Source organism: Cetorhinus maximus, chromosome 15 (assembly GCF_964194155.1).
Source record: "Cetorhinus maximus chromosome 15, sCetMax3.hap1.1, whole genome shotgun sequence".
NCBI classification, from domain to species: domain Eukaryota; kingdom Metazoa; phylum Chordata; class Chondrichthyes; order Lamniformes; family Cetorhinidae; genus Cetorhinus; species Cetorhinus maximus.
The window spans coordinates 5,178,360-5,196,495 of NC_135893.1; the positions used below are offsets into that span (position 1 = coordinate 5,178,360).

Consider the following 18,136-nt stretch of genomic DNA (forward strand, 5'->3'; position numbering starts at 1 on the left):
CTGCCCTTTGGTTCAGTGATCGAGTTCAGAGGCCTCGGATCACTCAAGTCACAGGGCACAGGATAGAAACGCCCACCTCTGTCTCTCTCTCCCCCCACCCCTGTCTCTCTCTCCCCCCACCCCTGTCTCTCTCCCCCCACCCCTGTCTCTCTCCCCCCACCCCTGTCTCTCTCTCCCCCCACCCCTGTCTCTCTCTCCCCCCCCAGCCCTGTCTCTCTCCTCCCTACTCCTGCCTCTCTCTCCCCCCACCCCTGCCTCTCTCTCTCCCCCCAACCTCCCCCCACCCCCCCAAAACCAGCAGCACACCACCCACTGGTGAAGTGAGGAACCAGTACTGTGTGGGGAAATCATCCTGGGTCCCACTCAAGTGCTCTAGCCCAGGGGTGGGGAATGCTTGAAATTTGCTGTTCGAACTCCACTAAAACCAGAAAGTTGGACAACTTTTTCCAGATTCTTATTTAAAGGAACACACTGCTTTGTGTTTTTTTGTCGCACAGCTTGTTTCTGGAAATGATTATAAACCAAATGGCCCCTTTAATGCGCTGGAGAGTCATGAATGTAGACATTTTTACACAAAGGTTGGGTTTGATTTTTTTTTGGTCCCTGTAGTCAGTATGTTACTGTTTGATTGCTGTGGTCTTTGATATCCTGATGTTTTGAAAGATGTGGGACAATGGGAGAACATTTCCTCTGTATGCTGTATCATCGAGTAATTATAACCCTGTTCAAAAGGAATATATTTATGTTTTTGCCACATACCAGCAAAGCTTCCCTAATACTTCTACAGAATATGGTGTGTGTGAAAATATGAATGATGTAACCTTGTCACAGCTGAGCATTTTAAAAGGTAATGGTCCTGCTTCTTATTTGGAGAAGGGGTTAAGGGTTTTCTAGTGGTTCAGGGCTCTACACTGCTGCTCCAACATGCCCCACCATTGAGTGGGAGGACATGGATTTACGCTGCTGTCTCCCACATGTTAGGGTGTTGCCATGAGGATGTAGTTATGGTGAGGTTCTTGGAAAAACGAGCGCTGAATTCACAGGGAAGGCTAACGGGCAAGCGAGTCAGAGGCGTTTAAACTGAGGTCAGGGTTTGAAAGAGGGAAAAATTATTCTCACTGGTCAGTGAATTGGAAACAAGGGGACTTAAACTTAGCATTAGTACCAGAAACCTAGAGAGGGAGGTTTGAAGGAATTTTTCATGCAAAGGGTAATAATATGGAACAAATGGCTATTGAAGCCAATTCAATCACAATGTTTAAATGGGAGCTATACACTTGAAGTGGAAACCGGGACTGGAACAGATGGCACTAATGTGGAACCACTGGTCCCAGAGTCAGGTTGGGTCAGAAGGGCTTGAATTCCTGAGTTGAAATGTCAGTCTTGACCATGATGCCAGGGAAGATGCAATCTCCAAAAGTGAAAGAGTTGCACTTATTCCAAAGTGCGGTATTACCAATGAAGTACTTTTCAAAGTGCAGCCACTCTTGTAACACAGGAAAAGTGCAGCAGCCAATTTGCGCACCACCTGATCAGAGCAATGAAATAATTTATATCTGGATATCAAACATGTCTTCTGTCCAATGCCACTACATTGTAGAAAAAGAGTAAAAGAGGAAACCACTCCTGATAGGCTAAGATACCAATATCATTCTGCACCAAGTCTTCAGTTCAAGAGAAGTCCGAATACCTCCGACGCTTAGAGAAAATTTTATCCCAGAGTTTGACTCTCTCAGTGCAGTTGAGTATAAAGTGCCTTTTTCTCTCTCTCCAGCCCTCGGTGTGTGATCTGATTGAAGTCGACCGCTCGCTTCACACTTACCCTGGCCCATGTGGAATGAAGTAAATCACAAACTCAGCTCATTTTGGAAGCCAGTAGTGAGCAGGTAACTAAATCACACCACCCTGTTTATTATTTATCCCAGACTGACATTCCATTATGTGTAGGAATGCTGAATGTTTGCTAAAGGTTGCAATTTTAATTCTAAATTTAAAGATGTAAAAGGAGATTTCTAATAAACTGTTCCTCACTTAAACAGGTCAGTCTCAAATAATCCACATCAACCAATCAGTGATGATGGCTATTTAGGCTGACCTGAAATTGGGATTAATAGTGAATAGATGATCTTAATGATGACAGTGCAAATCTATTGCTGCAGAGGTTTAACTGTAGGCGAATGACAGGTGAATATGTAACCTGCAAATTACAACTTTAACTTGACAGTAGGTATCATGTTGGGAGAATAGGGCTTGTGCAGGGAATTAGAGGCTGGATTTTCCATCTTTCGAGTTGTTTGGAGTGAAATCGTGATTGGATTGTAGGCAGCCACAAACAAAGTGTACTGATTGCAGCCAGTTGTCTGCTGTTAATTCACTAACACAACTTCAGGTAGGTGTTGGGAACAAAGTACCGTGGCAAGTGGAACATTGGGCACAAAGGAATGGGGACAATTAAAGGGGAAGTGTCACAATAGGCTGCCAAAAATTTGAAAAGACTGTGGAGAGCCTCAAAAGACATTTGAGCCCCTTTTATTCCTAAGGCAGAAGCAGCAAGTGGTGAAGAGGAGCAGCCAAAACAGAAGGGAAAGGAAATCCACGCATGCATTAGTAAGCAACTGATGCAGCAACTTAGCACCCAGTCTGACAGGGGATGGCCACTGGAACAAAGATGCCATTCCACCAGGCGGTGAGGACGGGTGCCATCTAATCCACTGCTAGGCTTCACAGGCCAGTAAAGTGATGGAGCCAGATTTCAGTATACAGCCACCCATTAGTGTCACTAGATGGGTCTCCCCTATGCTGGACAATACCGGGGTAAGTGGACCAAAGAGAAAGAATTGTGGGTAGCATTCCAGCAGGCTGGAATTTCTTCCCATTTTTTTCACCCACTTTGGACCACAGCAGCCAGGAATCTACACAGGCCATGGGAACAGTTAACACAGAGAAAGAAGGAAGAAAGACTTGCGTTTATATAGCCCCTCTCACATCCCAACCCAGTTTACAACCAAGTACTTTTGATGTGGAGACACTATTGCATTGCAGCTAGTTGGCAGCTCAGAAATACCAAAGCAAGCTGCAAGGCTGCTATTGACATAGGGAAGGAATAGCTCCAGAATATCAGGAGAGAGAGAGGTGGATTCATTCAGGATAACGTTGACTGCAATGTACAAAGAGAAGCTTTCAGAAATGTTAGTGATTCATTCAGTCTGCTTCAGTGCTGTCTTCAAAGAAGCAATGTTTCCTGCAATAATCTTAATAGCGAAATAAATCATCCTAATATGTGCAAGAAGTATGTGACAATATCAATTTTCTTGGTCAGATGAATGTGTGATAATGGTGGAAGCCTATTGCCATATCTATGAGTCTCCACACACAACTGCTTGGAAATTTCATTTCACCTTTATTGTTTCTTTTCCCCAATACAGAGTGTGCCCCTGAAGGATAGACCCATTTAATCTCAGCCAGGGGGTTTCGGTGAAATTTGACAGAGCACAAGCTTAGGAACCCACCCCCACCGCTCACCTCCAAAGTGTGCACGAACGCTGCTGGAGATTAACCAATTTACACCAATGTGGTGCTTCAGTACAGATCCCTGGTAAAGATCCCGCTGTTTGCCCAGTGGGATGCGCTACCAGTTGAGGCATTGGCTGGCACTCCATGTCATACTTAACCAATTTTCAGTTTATGAATGTATGACTTGGTACAGCTTAAGTATGATTTGGTTATCTCAAGCTAAGCTGACCTGGTTTATGTATCGGATTACCTTGGAGAGTTGAGTTGGTTTCAAACATCTAACGTTAAGCTTGTAATCCCCACCCTAAAGAGCCTGGGTGCCCTCTGCCCTCTCCTCTCCTGGCGGTTTTCCACCTGTTGTATGTCAATACATTGTGTATTCACAAACAGAGAAGTTTTTTTTCCCCCAATAACAATGGATCTCCAGTTAATTCATTCACTCTTATAAATCAACACATGGGACACCTTGTTTCTGATCAGTCAAAAGAAGAACGAACATTTTTATATAGCGCTTTTCATAACCTCCGAATGTTTCAAAGCACTTTACAGCCAATGAAGTACTTTTAAGGTGTAGTCACTGTTGTAATGTAAGAAACATGGCAGCCAATTTTGTGCACAGTAAGATCCCACGCACTGCAATTTAATAGTAGCCAGATAATCTGTTTATTTTTTGTGATGTTGATCGAGGAATAAATATTGACCAGGACGACTCTCTGGTACTTCTTTGAAATAGTACCACAGGATCTTTTATATCAACCCAAGCAGGCTAGATGGGGCCCTTGGTTTAACACCTCGTCTGAGAGGCAGTGTAGCAATCCCTCAGTACTACACTGGAATATCAGCTTTGATTTTTGTGTTGAAGCCCTCAAGCGGGACTTGAACCCAGAACCTTGTGACTCAGAGGCAAGAATGCTCCCAACTCAGCCATCGCTGACACTCTTTGGTCAGCCACCAAGGAGACCAGAAAGGTTCCACATTTGATTCACAGCCTGGAATACGTTAACTGTTTCATCCAGCTGCTTGAGAGTTACCACAATGGATTCCAACAGCCCTAGGGTTAGGGGTTGGGTATCAAACAGAGCCCCTTGGGTCTAATTGCAATGCAGCAGTCCCAACTGGAAATATGTCTCCGTGCGTTTGGATGTCTAGTGAGATCGGGAGTAGGGTTTTCTGCGAGGTGCATCACAGCCAAATAGTTTGGCAACACTCGCTGTCCAGGTTTACGTGTGAAAAATGATCACTGAGGTGCAATGCCAGCACCTGAGAAAGGAGTCAGGAAACAAGCCAAAAAAAAAAGCCATCCAAAAATCTGAACTCATTTGGCTGCTTAATCTGGGTCATTGGTGAACAGTGTCAGTCAGTCAGGAACCCAGCATCCCCTTCCAAAATCATCTTAGTGGATTCTAGTCAATAATGATTATTGTCTCTGATCAGCTGTAACAAGTTCTCTTCCATCAACAGTTTGAAAAGGTCTTGCCCTGATTCAATCACATCAGTGTACTGATACCTGTCAGAATGGAGCTGGCTCGAGTCAGAGCGACTATAGGAACTGTAAATACTGTCAATGTGCTGGTTACAGGAGATGGCTTCATTGACTTGTGCTGAGAAGCTCGCAGATCTTTGAAAAAAATGACGATTAAATGCAGATGGTAACTCAAAAGCAATAGAGCCATAGTTACAACTGGGGTTGTACAAATGTTCGAATAAAACTGTGATCATGTACAGCACAGATTGAGTTAAAGAATTGTGGGATGAAAAAAATGCATAAAAGTCATCGCTGTGCATCTGAGAGAAGTAATGCAAGGGGACGGGATAGTGAAGTGAATTAATGTTATTTTTTATTCATTTAATGGATGTGGGCATCGCTGTCAAGGGCCAGCATTTGTTGCCCATCCCTATTGCCCTTGAGAAGGTGGTGGTGAGCTGCCTTCTTGAACCGCTGCAGTCCCCATGGTGTAGGTACACCCACATTGCTGTTAGGGAGGGAGTTCCAGGGTTTTGACCCAGCGACAGTGAAGGAACGCCGATATATTTCCAAGTCAGGATGGTGAGTGGCTTGGAGGGGAACTTAAAGATGGTGGTGTTCCCATGTGTCTGCCGCCCTTGTCCTTCTAGGTGGTACAGGTCGCAGGATTGGAAGGTGCTGTTGAAGAAGCCTTGCAGTGCATCTTGTAGATGGTACATACTGCTGCCACTGTACATCAGTTACTGGAGGCAGTAGATGTTTAGGATGGTGGATGGGGTGCCGATTAAGCAGGCTGCTTTGTCCTGCATGCTGTCAAACCACTTGAGTGTTGAGGGAACTGCACACATCCAGGCAAGTGGGGAGTATTCCATCACACTATTGACTTGTGCTTTGTAGATGGTGAACAGACTTTGGGGAGTCAGGAGGTGAGTTACTCTCCACAGGATTCCTAGCTTCTGACCTGCTCTTGTAGCCACAGTATTTATATGGCTGGTCCAGTTCAGTTTCTGGTCTTTGGTGACTTCCAGGATGTTGAAGCAGGGGGATTTGATGATGGTAATGCCTTTAAATGTCATGGGGAAGCTATTAGACTTAATGTTGTTGGGGATGATCATTGCCTGGTACTTGTGTACCATGAATGTTATTATCTCAAGCCTGAAAACCGTCCTGGTATTGCTGCATTCAGACGCGGACTGCATCAGTATCTGAGGGATTGTGAATGGAACTGCAGACTGAGCAATCATCAGCGACCATCCCCCCTTCTTAATTTATGATGGAGAGAAGGTCATCGATGAAGCAGCTGAAGATTTTGCCCTTTCACACTTAGGACTTGGGTTAGAATACAGGCAGACAGGTGGGATGGAGCTGTGCCCCCTCACTGCCGGCTGGAAGAGTCAACATAGAAACATAGAAACTAGGAGCAGGAGAAGGCTATTCGGCCCTTCGAGCCTGCTCCACCATTCAATATGATCATGGCTGATCCTCTATCTCGACACCATACTCTCCTGCTCTCTCCCCATACCCCTTGATGCCTTTAGAGTCTAGAATCTATCTATTTCCTTCTTAAATGTATTCATTGACTTGGCCTCCACAACCTCTGTGGTAGAGAATTCCACAGGTTCACCACTGTCTGAGTGAAGAAGTTTCTCCTCATCTCAGTCTTAAATGGCCTACCCCGTATCCTGAGACTGTGACCCCTGGTTCTAGACCCCCCCAGCCAGAGGAAATATCATCCCTGCATCCAGTCTGTCCATCCCTGTCAGGATTTTATAAGTTTCATTGAGATCTCCTCTCATTCTTCTAAACCCCAGTGAATATAGGCCTAGTCGGCCCAATCTCTCCTCATAAAACAATCCTGCCATCCCAGGAATCAGTCAAGTTTCTTAGGAAAGGAGACCAAAACTGCACACAGTACTCCAGGTGTGGTCCCACCAAGGCCCTGTACAGCTGCAGTGAGACATCCTTGCTCCTGTACTCAAGTCCTCTCGCAATGAAGGCCAACATAGCATTTGCCTTCTTAACTGCTTGCTGCACCTGCATGCTTGCTTTCAGTGATTGGTTTACAAGGACACCCAGGTCCCTTTGTACATCAAAATTTCCCAATCTACAACCATTTAAATAATATTCTGCCATTCTGTTCTTCCTACTAAAGTGGATAATTTCACACTTATCCATGTTATACTGCATCTGCCATGTATTTGCCCACTCACTCAACCTGTCTAAATTGCCTTGAAGCCTCTTAACACCCTCCTCATCGCTCACATTCCCACCAAGTTTTGTGTCATCAGCAAACTTGGAAATATTACATTTGGTTCCCTCATCCAAATCATTGATATTGTGAATAGCTGGAGCCCAAACACTGATCCCTGCGACACCCCACCAGTCACTGCCTACCACTCCAAAAGAGGCCCATTCATTCCTACTCTCTGTTTCCTGTCTGCTAACCAATTCTCAATCCATGCCAGTATATTACCCCAATCTCATGTGCTTTCATTTTACACACTAACCTTTTATGTGGGACTTTGTGAAAAGCTTTCTGAAAATCCAAATACGCCACATCCACTGACCTCCCTTGTCTATTCTGCTAGTTACGTCCTCAAAAATACTCCAGTAGATTCGTCAAACATGATTTCCCTTTCATAAACCCATGTTGACTTTGTCTAATTACGTTGATATTCTCTAAGTGTCCTATTATTGCATCCTTTATAATAGACTCTAGCATTTTCCCTACTACTGGTGTTAGGCTAACCGGTCTGTAATTCCCTGTTTTCTCCCTCCCTCCCTTTTTAAATATTGGGGTTACATTTGTCACCCTCCAATCTGCCGGGACTGTTCCAGAACCTACAGAGTTTAGGAAGATGACAGCCACTATTTCCATGGCCACTTCCTCCAGTACCCTGGGATGTAGTACCATGTGTCAAGTATCATGTAAACTTATTCAGAGAGGAAATACAGGTAGTTAGTGTGGGGAAAATGCAATATCCCATCCTGGTTCCGTGGTTATTGCGCTGGAGACTTGATCCGCTCCAACCTTCCTGATATTCCAGTGGGCTCCATAAGAGACGTTAGGCCCTTCACTAGCAAATGCAAGCGGCCTAATGCCTGCTTTCAGCTGCTATCGGGGACTCACCACCAGCACGGACATTGTTGCCAAAGCCTGCCCTTGTGGCATTTATTCCACTCCTGAAAGAAAGGGCGCAGTGGGATCCACTGCCTGCCGCTGGCTGTCCGAAGTGGGGAAAGGAGTTTTGCTCCCCAGCACTGACATCACGCCCTCCCCCTCTGTAAACACAAACCACCAAATCACCAAAACATACCCGTTTAAATTTCAAAAACTTCAACTGGATTCGAGTTGACAACTCCATGGCCAATGCTCTCTTATCTGTTTAAGTGCATCGCACACTGCACTATGAATCAGACCTAAAACTGGTCCAGCAAACACCGGGCTGCAATTGGAAATTCTCGAAATGTAGATTAAACGGGGTTTCAGGTTGATGTGGCTGGGCTCTGTGTCAAGGTACAATACTTTTAGGGGTTTTTTTTTTGCAAAAGATAAATTGGTTTTGTGCTGATTTGTGCAAATCTGTATTTGTGTCTTGGCACCAAAAAAAATGTGTTTAAATGAGATTATATAAAAGTGCATTCAGCACGTTTCTACCCAAGGTAAGTGCTGAAAAGGATCAATTTTCCAATTCTTGGTGAAAAACTTTGAAGTGCAAGGACTTTGCCAGCAGGAGATCACTTTCCCTCCTCATTATCCTGCAGCCTGTAAAGGCGAGATGGCTTCTAATTTATTATCGTTTATTTCCTGCTCCTTTTTGTTGCATCAACAATGTGACGAAGGTTATTAAAAATTAATGCTCTTAATTGGAGAAAGGACTGTTTGGCACATAGATCACTTTCTCAGATACAATTATATTTTGTTGATGCAACATCTTCCTTGATATTAGGTACCTCCGGCTAAACTGGAGAAATGGAACTTGCACACAGGGCAGGAGCCATTTTCAAATTCACTGCCTGGAAATCAATGGGATGAAACATCGGGTGTATTCTATTCTGCTGCTGGTGATACACACCATCATTCACTACCCAGATGGTGAAGGGGAAATTATCACTCAATTGTCTGAATCACCCCATATTACAGCACTGTCTGTATCTCCCCCCCCGCACTGTCTGTATCTGCACCCCCCGCACTGTCTGTATCTGCCCCCCCCCCCGCACTGTCTGTATCTGCCCCCCCCTGCACTGTCTGTATCTCCCCCCGCACTGTCTGTATCTCCCCCCGCACTGTCTGTATCTGCTCCCCCCCGCACTGTCTGTATCTCCCCCCGCACTGTCTGTATCTCCCCCCCTGCACTGTCTGTATCTCCTCCCCCTGCACTGTCTGTATCTGCTCCCCCCCGCACTGTCTGTATCTGCCCCCACCGCACTGTCTGTATCTCCCCTCTGAATTGACTGTATCTCCCCCCCTGCACTGTCTGTATCTACCCCCCTCCGCACTGTCTGTATCTCCCCCCCACACTGTGTCTCCCCCTGCACTGTCTGCAACTCGCCCTGCACTGTCTGCATCTCCCCCTGCACTGTCTGTATCTCCCCCCACACTGTCTGTATCTCCCCCACTGCGCTGTCTGTATCTCCCCTACACTGTCTGTATCTCCCCCCACACTGTCTGTATCTCCCCCGCTGCGCTGTCTGTATCTCCCCTACACTGTCTGTATCTCCCCCCACACTGTCTGTATCTCCCCCCCTGCGCTGTCTGTATCTCCCCTACACTGTCTGTATCTCCCCCCCCGCGCTGTCTGTATCTCCCCCTGCATTCTTCATATCTCTCCAGCTGATTATAAACAGTAGGAATGAATTATGAATTTAATATGAGAGGGAATAGTTAAAAATTCCCTTTCAACACCATTTGTGCTACTGAGTTTCTGAACACAAGCTACTGCTGGCACTTTTCGATCACTCAGTGTTGTGTCCCAAGCTGAGAAGGGGTTTTCACAGCTTCCCCTGAGGCACTAAAGGAGACAGTCACCTGAGGGCCCCTCTTGTACATTCCCTGGTCACCAGCACCATTTTGGTAAAGGCCTGGAATTAGCCCATCTGCCTGCCCTCTGCAATCGAAATGATGTGCAGTGTATGGTGAAGGGGCAAGGAGACTAAAGAAAGGTGGGAGGGTGTGGTGGTGGTGGGGGGGGGGGTGTAGTTTTAAACCAGATCAACATTCGCTTAAAAAAAACTGAAATTCAAGGTTCCAAAGCCAAATGCCAGGTGACATTAGTACGTAGTTGCCTTTATCTGTGTATTAGTACGCAGGCCTGTGGGGCCTGTCTTTATCTGTGATATTAGTACGCAGGCCTAGGGCCTGCCTTTTTGTGTGATATTAGTACCCCGCAGACCTTGGGCCTGCCTTTATGTGTGATATTAGTACCCCGCAGGCCTGGGGCCTGCCTTTATGTGTGATATTAGTACCCCGCAGGCCTGGGGCCTGCCTTTATGTGTGATATTAGTACCCCGCAGGCCTGGGGCCTGCCTTTTTGTGTGATATTAGTACCCCGCAGACCTTGGGCCTGCCTTTATGTGTGATATTAGTACCCCGCAGGCCTGTGGGGCCTGCCTTTATGTGTGATATTAGTATGCAGGCCTGGGGCCTGCCTTTATGTGTGATATTAGTACCCTGCAGACCTTGGGCCTGCCTTTATGTGTGATATTAGTATGCAGGCCTGGGGCCTGCCTTTATGTGTGATATTAGTACCCTGCAGGCCTGGGGCCTGCCTTTATGTGTGATATTAGTACCCCGCAGGCCTTGGGCCTGCCTTTATGTGTGATATTAGTACCCCGCAGGCCTTGGGCCTGCCTTTATGTGTGATATTAGTACCCCGCAGGCCTGGGGCCTGCCTTTATGTGTGATATTAGTACCCCGCAGGCCTGGGGCCTGCCTTTATGTGTGATATTAGTACCCTGCAGACCTTGGGCCTGCCTTTATGTGTGATATTAGTACCCCGCAGGCCTGGGGCCTGCCTTTATGTGTGATATTAGTACCCTGCAGACCTTGGGCCTGCCTTTATGTGTGATATTAGTATGCAGGCCTGGGGCCTGCCTTTATGTGTGATATTAGTACCCTGCAGGCCTGGGGCCTGCCTTTATGTGTGATATTAGTATGCAGGCCTGGGGCCTGCCTTTATGTGTGATATTAGTACCCCGCAGGCCTTGGGCCTGCCTTTGCATTTGTGAATATTTTGCCCTGGCCTCTTGTTCTCTTGTATATTTGCTCATTGAAAATCAGCCCACATAGACTAAAACATGTGGAGTGGACACATGCACTTTAGAGAATCCTAAATGGATGCAATTTTGATGAGCCGGAGATTAATCTTTCAAATAAGAGCAGCTTCAAACAGTGTAATCGTCACGTCAAAGTTTCCTTACCAAGAATTGTACCAGAAGGACTGGGGCCCATTGCAGTCCCAAACAAGACAATTTTTAGTTTAAACACTAGACATGTTCTTCACTACTGCAGCTGTCAGGTTTGAAGTGTGTTGGAGATTGGTCTGGTGCCAGTAGAAGCAGCAGAGTGGGGGAATGATGGTGGCTCATCCTTTCCCTCTCCTGCATTCAGGAAAAATGTAGCGACTGTGTGACCTGTGGGAGTGATGGTCACAAGAAAATGAAGCAATTAAAATCTCCTGCAAAACCATTACTGCTTGACTTTTAAGTTCATTAAGAGTGAAGTTCACGGTGGGCTGGATCCCGATCAGTGCTGGTTCCCTTCATTTTCATGTTTATGCCCCGAGACTAAGTGAGGTTCTGCTATGTTCAGGTACATCCCCAGGTCAGGCACACCCCCAGGTCAGGCACACCCCCAGGTCAGGTACACTCCCAGGTCAGGTACACTCCCAGGTCAGGTACACCCCCAGGTTAGGTACACTCTCAGGTCAGGTATACCCCCAGGTCAGGTACACTCTCAGGTCAGGTACATCCCCAGGTCAGGTACACCCCCAGGTCAGGTACACCCCCAGGTCAGGTATACGCTCAGGTCAGGTACACCCTCAGGTCAGGTACACCCCCAGGTCAGGTACACCCCCAGGTCAGGTACACCCTCAGGTCAGGTAAACTCTCAGGTCAGGTACACCCCCAGGTCAGGTACACCCCCAGGTCAGGTACACCCTCAGGTCAGGTACACCCCCAGGTCAGGTACACCCCTAGGTCAGGTACACCCCCAGGTCAGGTACACCCCCAGGTCAGGTACACCCACAGGTCAGGTACACTCCCAGGTCAGGTACACCCCTAGGTCAGGTACACCCCCAGGTCAGGTACACTCTCAGGTCAGGTACACCCCCAGGTCAGCTACACCCCCAGGTCAGGTACACCCCCAGGTCAGGTACACCCCCAGGTCAGGTACACCCCCAGGTCAGTACAGAACCAACTCAGTTCAAACATGCAACATTTCCAATCTCCATCAAACCTCTCTACTTCTCCCTTCTCCTTTAAGACTCTCTTTAAAACCCACCTCTTTAACTAACCTCCCTGCCACCTTTACACCAAGATAGGAGTAGACCATCGAACTCGTCTATTTAATAAATCAGATTGATTTGATCCATATCTGTCCAGCTTAATTCTGCAAACCTTAATATTCTGCTGTGGCTCTGTGTCAAATCTTTGGCTGAATATACACCTGTGAAGCACCTCGGGATGTATTATCAGATTAAAGTTGCTAAAGGAATGCAGTTAAAAAAAAGGACGTGAAAACGAGGAGTAATTCATCATGACGTGAATTTCAAAGTACAATATAAACGATCGTTAAAAATGGCAGAAAAGAAATCATTGACGGCCAGAAGCTCCCCTGCGATTGGCCAGCAGGAAAACTGTGTTCGTGCGAGACAGTCAAAAAAATAAAATGCAGGTGGACGGCGGAGAGTTTAAAAGTTTCATTTTTCGAGAGTGTGGAGCCAATTTTCCAACAGTATTTGTCACTGGATTAATTTTTAGTGACATCCGAGCTAAGTCCTTGCATGGCTGAGAAAAGGGACAGACTGTTTAACGGCACTAATCTCATTAAAGGTTGAATGCCAGTCGGTTAGGGCCAGTTGTCAAATTCTAGCCAGGAACACCGGCAGAGTGAGTGCCGTCTCTTGCACTGATAGCCCCCTGGGGGACTGTTAACCCTCAAAGCTCCCTCGCCTAATCCCAGCTGCCACTTCTGAAGTGACATTAAAATGCAAGGAGAAAGCGCCGACTGTTTTTGATATTAATCTCTGTTGATAGTTTCTGAGGTATTTCATTTCAAAATGATGTACTCATTAAATCATATCTTCACTGTTGGGCAGCCATGGTAGATTGGAAAAGGGGAAGCGATGCTGGGGAGGCACAAGAGAGGTTGAACTCAGGGTCCCCCGGTGTGCCACCCCTGTTTAAAACCCTCGCTGCCATTTATTTCCTTGCTTGCAGGTGAGAACGTGGGAGAGTAAACGCTTTGGCCAGATTTTGGGGTAGATGTGCAGGAGTTATACACTCAGGATAAAGGATCAGCCACGTCCGGCCTGAGATGAGGCAAAATTCCTTCACTGAGAGGGTCATGATTTTTTTTTGGAATTCTCGAGCACAGAGAGTTATTGATGCTCAGTCATTGAGTATGTTCAAGACAGAGATCAATATATTTTTAGACACAAAGGAAATCTAGGGACGTGAGGATAGTTGGGCAAAGTGGAGTTTAAACAAAAGATCAGCCATGGTCTTATTGAATGGCAGAGGAAGTTGAAGGGGTTGAATGACCTACTCCCCCTCCTATATGTTCTTATTTGTATCTTGAATGAAACCAGTGAAATGCAATATCAGATGAGTTCTACAGCGGACGGACGAGATTCGGTCTGCCAGATTACTGCCTATGCTGTGAACGCAGGAATGTACCTCAGCAAGTAGAGCTGCCAACATGAACTTGGAAATATCCTTTCCAGCCCATCGTGCAGCAGAGAACGGCAGAGGCTTGGATGATCCCTTCAGCCCCGCGTGACCTTGAGAAACTCAGGGCACAGCAGGAGGCCATTCTGCCCATTGTGCCTGTGCTGGCTCTTTGAACAATCAGCCCCACAAACCTCACTTTTTCTGTGCGGCCCTGTATGTCCCTCATCCTCAATACCCTGTCCAACCCCCTTTTAAAATTATTTATGAAATAAAGCATTCCAGATCCTGACAACTCTGAGTCAAAAAAACCTCCCCTCATCTCTCCACTAGATCTTCTGCCAGTGCTTGTGAGTCTCTGACCTCTGGTTCTTGACCCGCTGGCCAGTGGGAATAGTTTCTCTCTATTATCTTGCAAACCTATATGAGGTTATCTTTTAGCCTTCTCTGTTCCAAGGAGAATAGTTCGAACTTTTCCAACCTCTCCTCGGGATTCATTATACTCTTCTGTGGGTCTCTTTGCAACTTTTATATCTTTAAGAGATAGTTGGGTTTGCATTCGCAAAAAGATTTTACAATGGATGGACGAAACGACCTGAAAGGTCAGCGTGGGAGGCGTGTGGACTACTGCAGCTGACCTGAGGGTGAAGGAAGGAGAACATCAATGAATCAGAGTCCTTGCTGCTGATCACCATCCCACGTAGACATTGGATGAGGGCAGGATTGGGCTCTGATGCCTCCCAAGGTTGAATAGGCCACTGTCACTCTGTGGCTGGGCGCGCATAGGAAGAGCAATCACTTGGTTGAAATGGTGAAGGGAAGGGCTGTTGTGAAAATGCAGCCAGAGACAACTCAGGGGAATAATTACCAAGGAACAGACTTATTCATCGTGCAGGAAGGGTCAACACAAGGAGGAGAATCGGCACAGCAGCAAACAACACAGCCGGCAAGTGCCACAAATTCCCTTCACACTCCTCGGGCCGCTGCATCACACACTGGCTCCAACAATGGAGGCCGGACAGGTGTGTGATGGTGTGTGAATGTTTCCCATCAAACACGCAAGTGTTTCTGCCTCTTGTCCCCGAGTGGCCCCTTTGTTATGGGTAATATTTAATACATGACCTGGTCCTCCAAATCCCCCACCAGCGTGTCCCCTGGTATCTCACTAGGTTCAGGAACACATCACACGGGCACATATTGTGGCTACATTCAAAATACCTTAAAGGGGCCACATTACATTGGGAAAAGTTGTGCTCATGGTTTGGAGGATTTGGAACCTGTGGACCCCCTTTGCCTTTAAGGTTGTGTAGAAATGGTACACAGCAGCAGCCAGCCTGAATAAAGAACAGGTTTTCCCTTTGTAATCAATTCCATAAGTGACTCCATCCCATCCCTGCTCAGTTACGAAGCCCAAATGCAGTGGTAGGAATTCAGTGTTCTTCAGGTTGACTGACCAATCTGAAATCCTGATTTATTTCTAACCTGATTCTGACAAAAAAAATCTCCCTGTCAATAATGTTACACATGAAATCAGCCCAAGCTATTTGCAGGCGGTTAAACTTCTGCAGGTAGTTATATCTATAGGCCACTAAAAGCCGGGTGTCAGACTGGCCCGGCTATCGACAAGGATTCCTTCCTTTTAGACACACTCAGCTTTCTGGTTTGAGGAGACTGCCCTCTCTCCAGGTTATTGTATCCGAGTGGGTGCAGGTGGGTTCATGTCACATTTGGAAAAACAGTTTTAGTGGCAATACTGCACTCCCTCGGCAGTGCACACAAGTGGCAGACCAGATCATTTAATCTGTGGCTGGGACTTGTTCCTACAAACCCCCTGACTCACTAGCGAAAGTGGTAATGACTGAGCCAAGCTGACGTGGGTATGAGAGTGTGAGTGAGTGAGTGAGTGAGAGAGAGGAGTTGTCCACAACTTCCAGTCAAGCACATCCGGTCACTGCCTGACTCCGACTCAGAGCGGGTACGCCATGCATTTTAAATGAAGAAAGTAAGGGTTGGGAGGTGATGACATAGTGGTATTGTCGCTGGACTAACATCCCAGAGACCCAGGGGCATGCTCTGGGAGCCTCGGGTTGAAATTTGAATTCAATAAAAATCTGGAATTAAAAGTCTGATGGTGACCCTGAAACCATTGCCGATTGTCGTAAAAACCCATCTGGTTCACTAATGTCCTTTAGGGAAGGAAATCTGCCGTCCTTACCTGATCTGACCTCCATGCGACTCCAGGTCCGACAGCAATGTGGTTGACTCTTAAATGCCTTCTGAACAAGGGCAATTAGGGATGGGCAATAAATGCTGACCTAGCCAGCGACGCCCACATCCCACGAACGAATCAATAACGATGAAGCTACACACTGATGCTCTGGGCCACCGAGTGGTCAAATCATGGCCGTGATTTACAGCCCCCTTGTTGCCAGTTCCTGCCCTGCTCCTGGGGAAAGGTGCCACTCGGAGCATGAAGAGAAAGTTAGCGGGTGAATCAGTGGCCTGATCACTGGTGGCAGAGTGGCACAGACTGAGGTACCCAGAGTGGATGGATAGTAAGTGGCAGGAAATGTGATGCTGAAGGCAGAGACAAGGGAGGTGGACAAAAAAATACACGTGACTTAGGAACAGGAGTAGGCCATTCAGCCCTTAAAGCAATTCCACCAGCATTCAGGGGAGTAAGAAATCTTGACAGTAGTGGGGTGGAGGGAGAAGGTGGGATTGTAGAAGGGAGGGGAAATGGGGGAGGGAACGAGAGGTACTAGACTGAAAGCAGGTTCCAACAGAGACCTATCCCATTCAGACACAGGGCCCAGGATGCTAAAATCCCAGTCTCTCTCACATACGTACATGCACGCACACACCCACCCACATACATACACGCACACACCCACATACACACACACACGCATATACTCACACACATATACACACACATACATACACGCACACACCCACATACACACACACACACACACACACACACATACATATATACACACACACACATACACACCCACACCCACATACATGCACGCACACACCCACATACATATATACACGTGCACACACATACATACTCACATATACACACTCACACACATACACACACATATACACACCCACACACATACACACACGTATACACATGCATTTGCGCACACAAAGACATACACACATACACACACACACGTTTATGCGCACACATATACATAGACTTGCATATACACATACACTCACATACACATACATACACACTAGACAGATCAGTGGCACAGTTTTGATAAACGACAGACAAAAAAGTGCAGTGCTTTTCTAAAAAAAAGTCATCCACGACAATAAAACTTACAATAAAAATAGCCAGTGACAGCTGAGCTCTCTACTAAACTCCCAGTTATTTAACATTAAAAAAACGCTCGGTAGTGAAAAGCAGCGTGGATTTAGACCTTTACAAGTGAGGCGGTTTGTCACCGTTATTTTCTCTCGCGCCATGGTAATGTTTTGTTTTTTTTTTAATATTAACTGTGCATCCCAAATTGCCTTTGACTGCGTGCATTGGAAATGAAACTTTATGTCCTTGTTTGAAGGACATTCAGTCCATTTCAGTTAAGTCCAGGCCATCTCCTTGTTACACAGAGTTCCTGCCCCCCTTATGAATAAATGAAGTCGCTAAAAAATTTTCCATATTTGTGTAAATTGCTTTAAAAGCATTTTATCATGTCATAAAAATGAAATTGATCTGTGCCGAGCCATTGGACAGCTGTGTGTTTTGTTAATGGCCACTTTGCTCCAGGCTTCTTATTAAAAAATTTATAAATAATGCTAAAATTGCATAAATTATTAACCAAAGTAAGCAGGTTTAAAATTTACAACAAAGCAAAATTTTGATGACTTTGCCATGGCAACCGTGGAATGTCACCCATTTCCTGGAGATTGTACTTTTGAGTTTTATGATGTTTTTTTCATTGATTTGTTTCTCTGGCACAGCTGCCGACCTCTATTGAGGGACAAACGTAATCAGCACTGACGCAAATTAGATGGTTATTCGTTTTGAAAATTGACAGAAAAACAATAAAAAAGATGAAATGCTCCCAAATCAATAGATATAATGAAATTCAAATAATCCGAGAGATGAGGTCGCCATGGTAACTGATAATGTGGAAAAGAAAACAATTTAATAAAGGACAGACATGCTTTGAAAACAGATTGGGAGGGGGGGGGTTGTTTCACTGAAGGATCGGTGTCTGTCCCAAGGACACAGGAATAATT

General features: G+C 46.1%; 1 protein-coding gene across 2 annotated transcripts in view; it reads left to right on the forward strand.

The window, feature by feature from the left end:
• The window catches only part of casz1 (castor zinc finger 1), a 365,293-nt gene that overhangs the window by 201,019 nt on the left and 146,138 nt on the right, over positions 1–18,136 (forward strand). For both annotated transcript variants that reach the window (XM_078557753.1, XM_078557754.1), the window contains exon 3: positions 1,775–1,886. The gene's annotated coding sequence lies outside the window, so the exon portion shown is untranslated. The remainder of the gene's footprint in view (positions 1–1,774; positions 1,887–18,136) is intronic.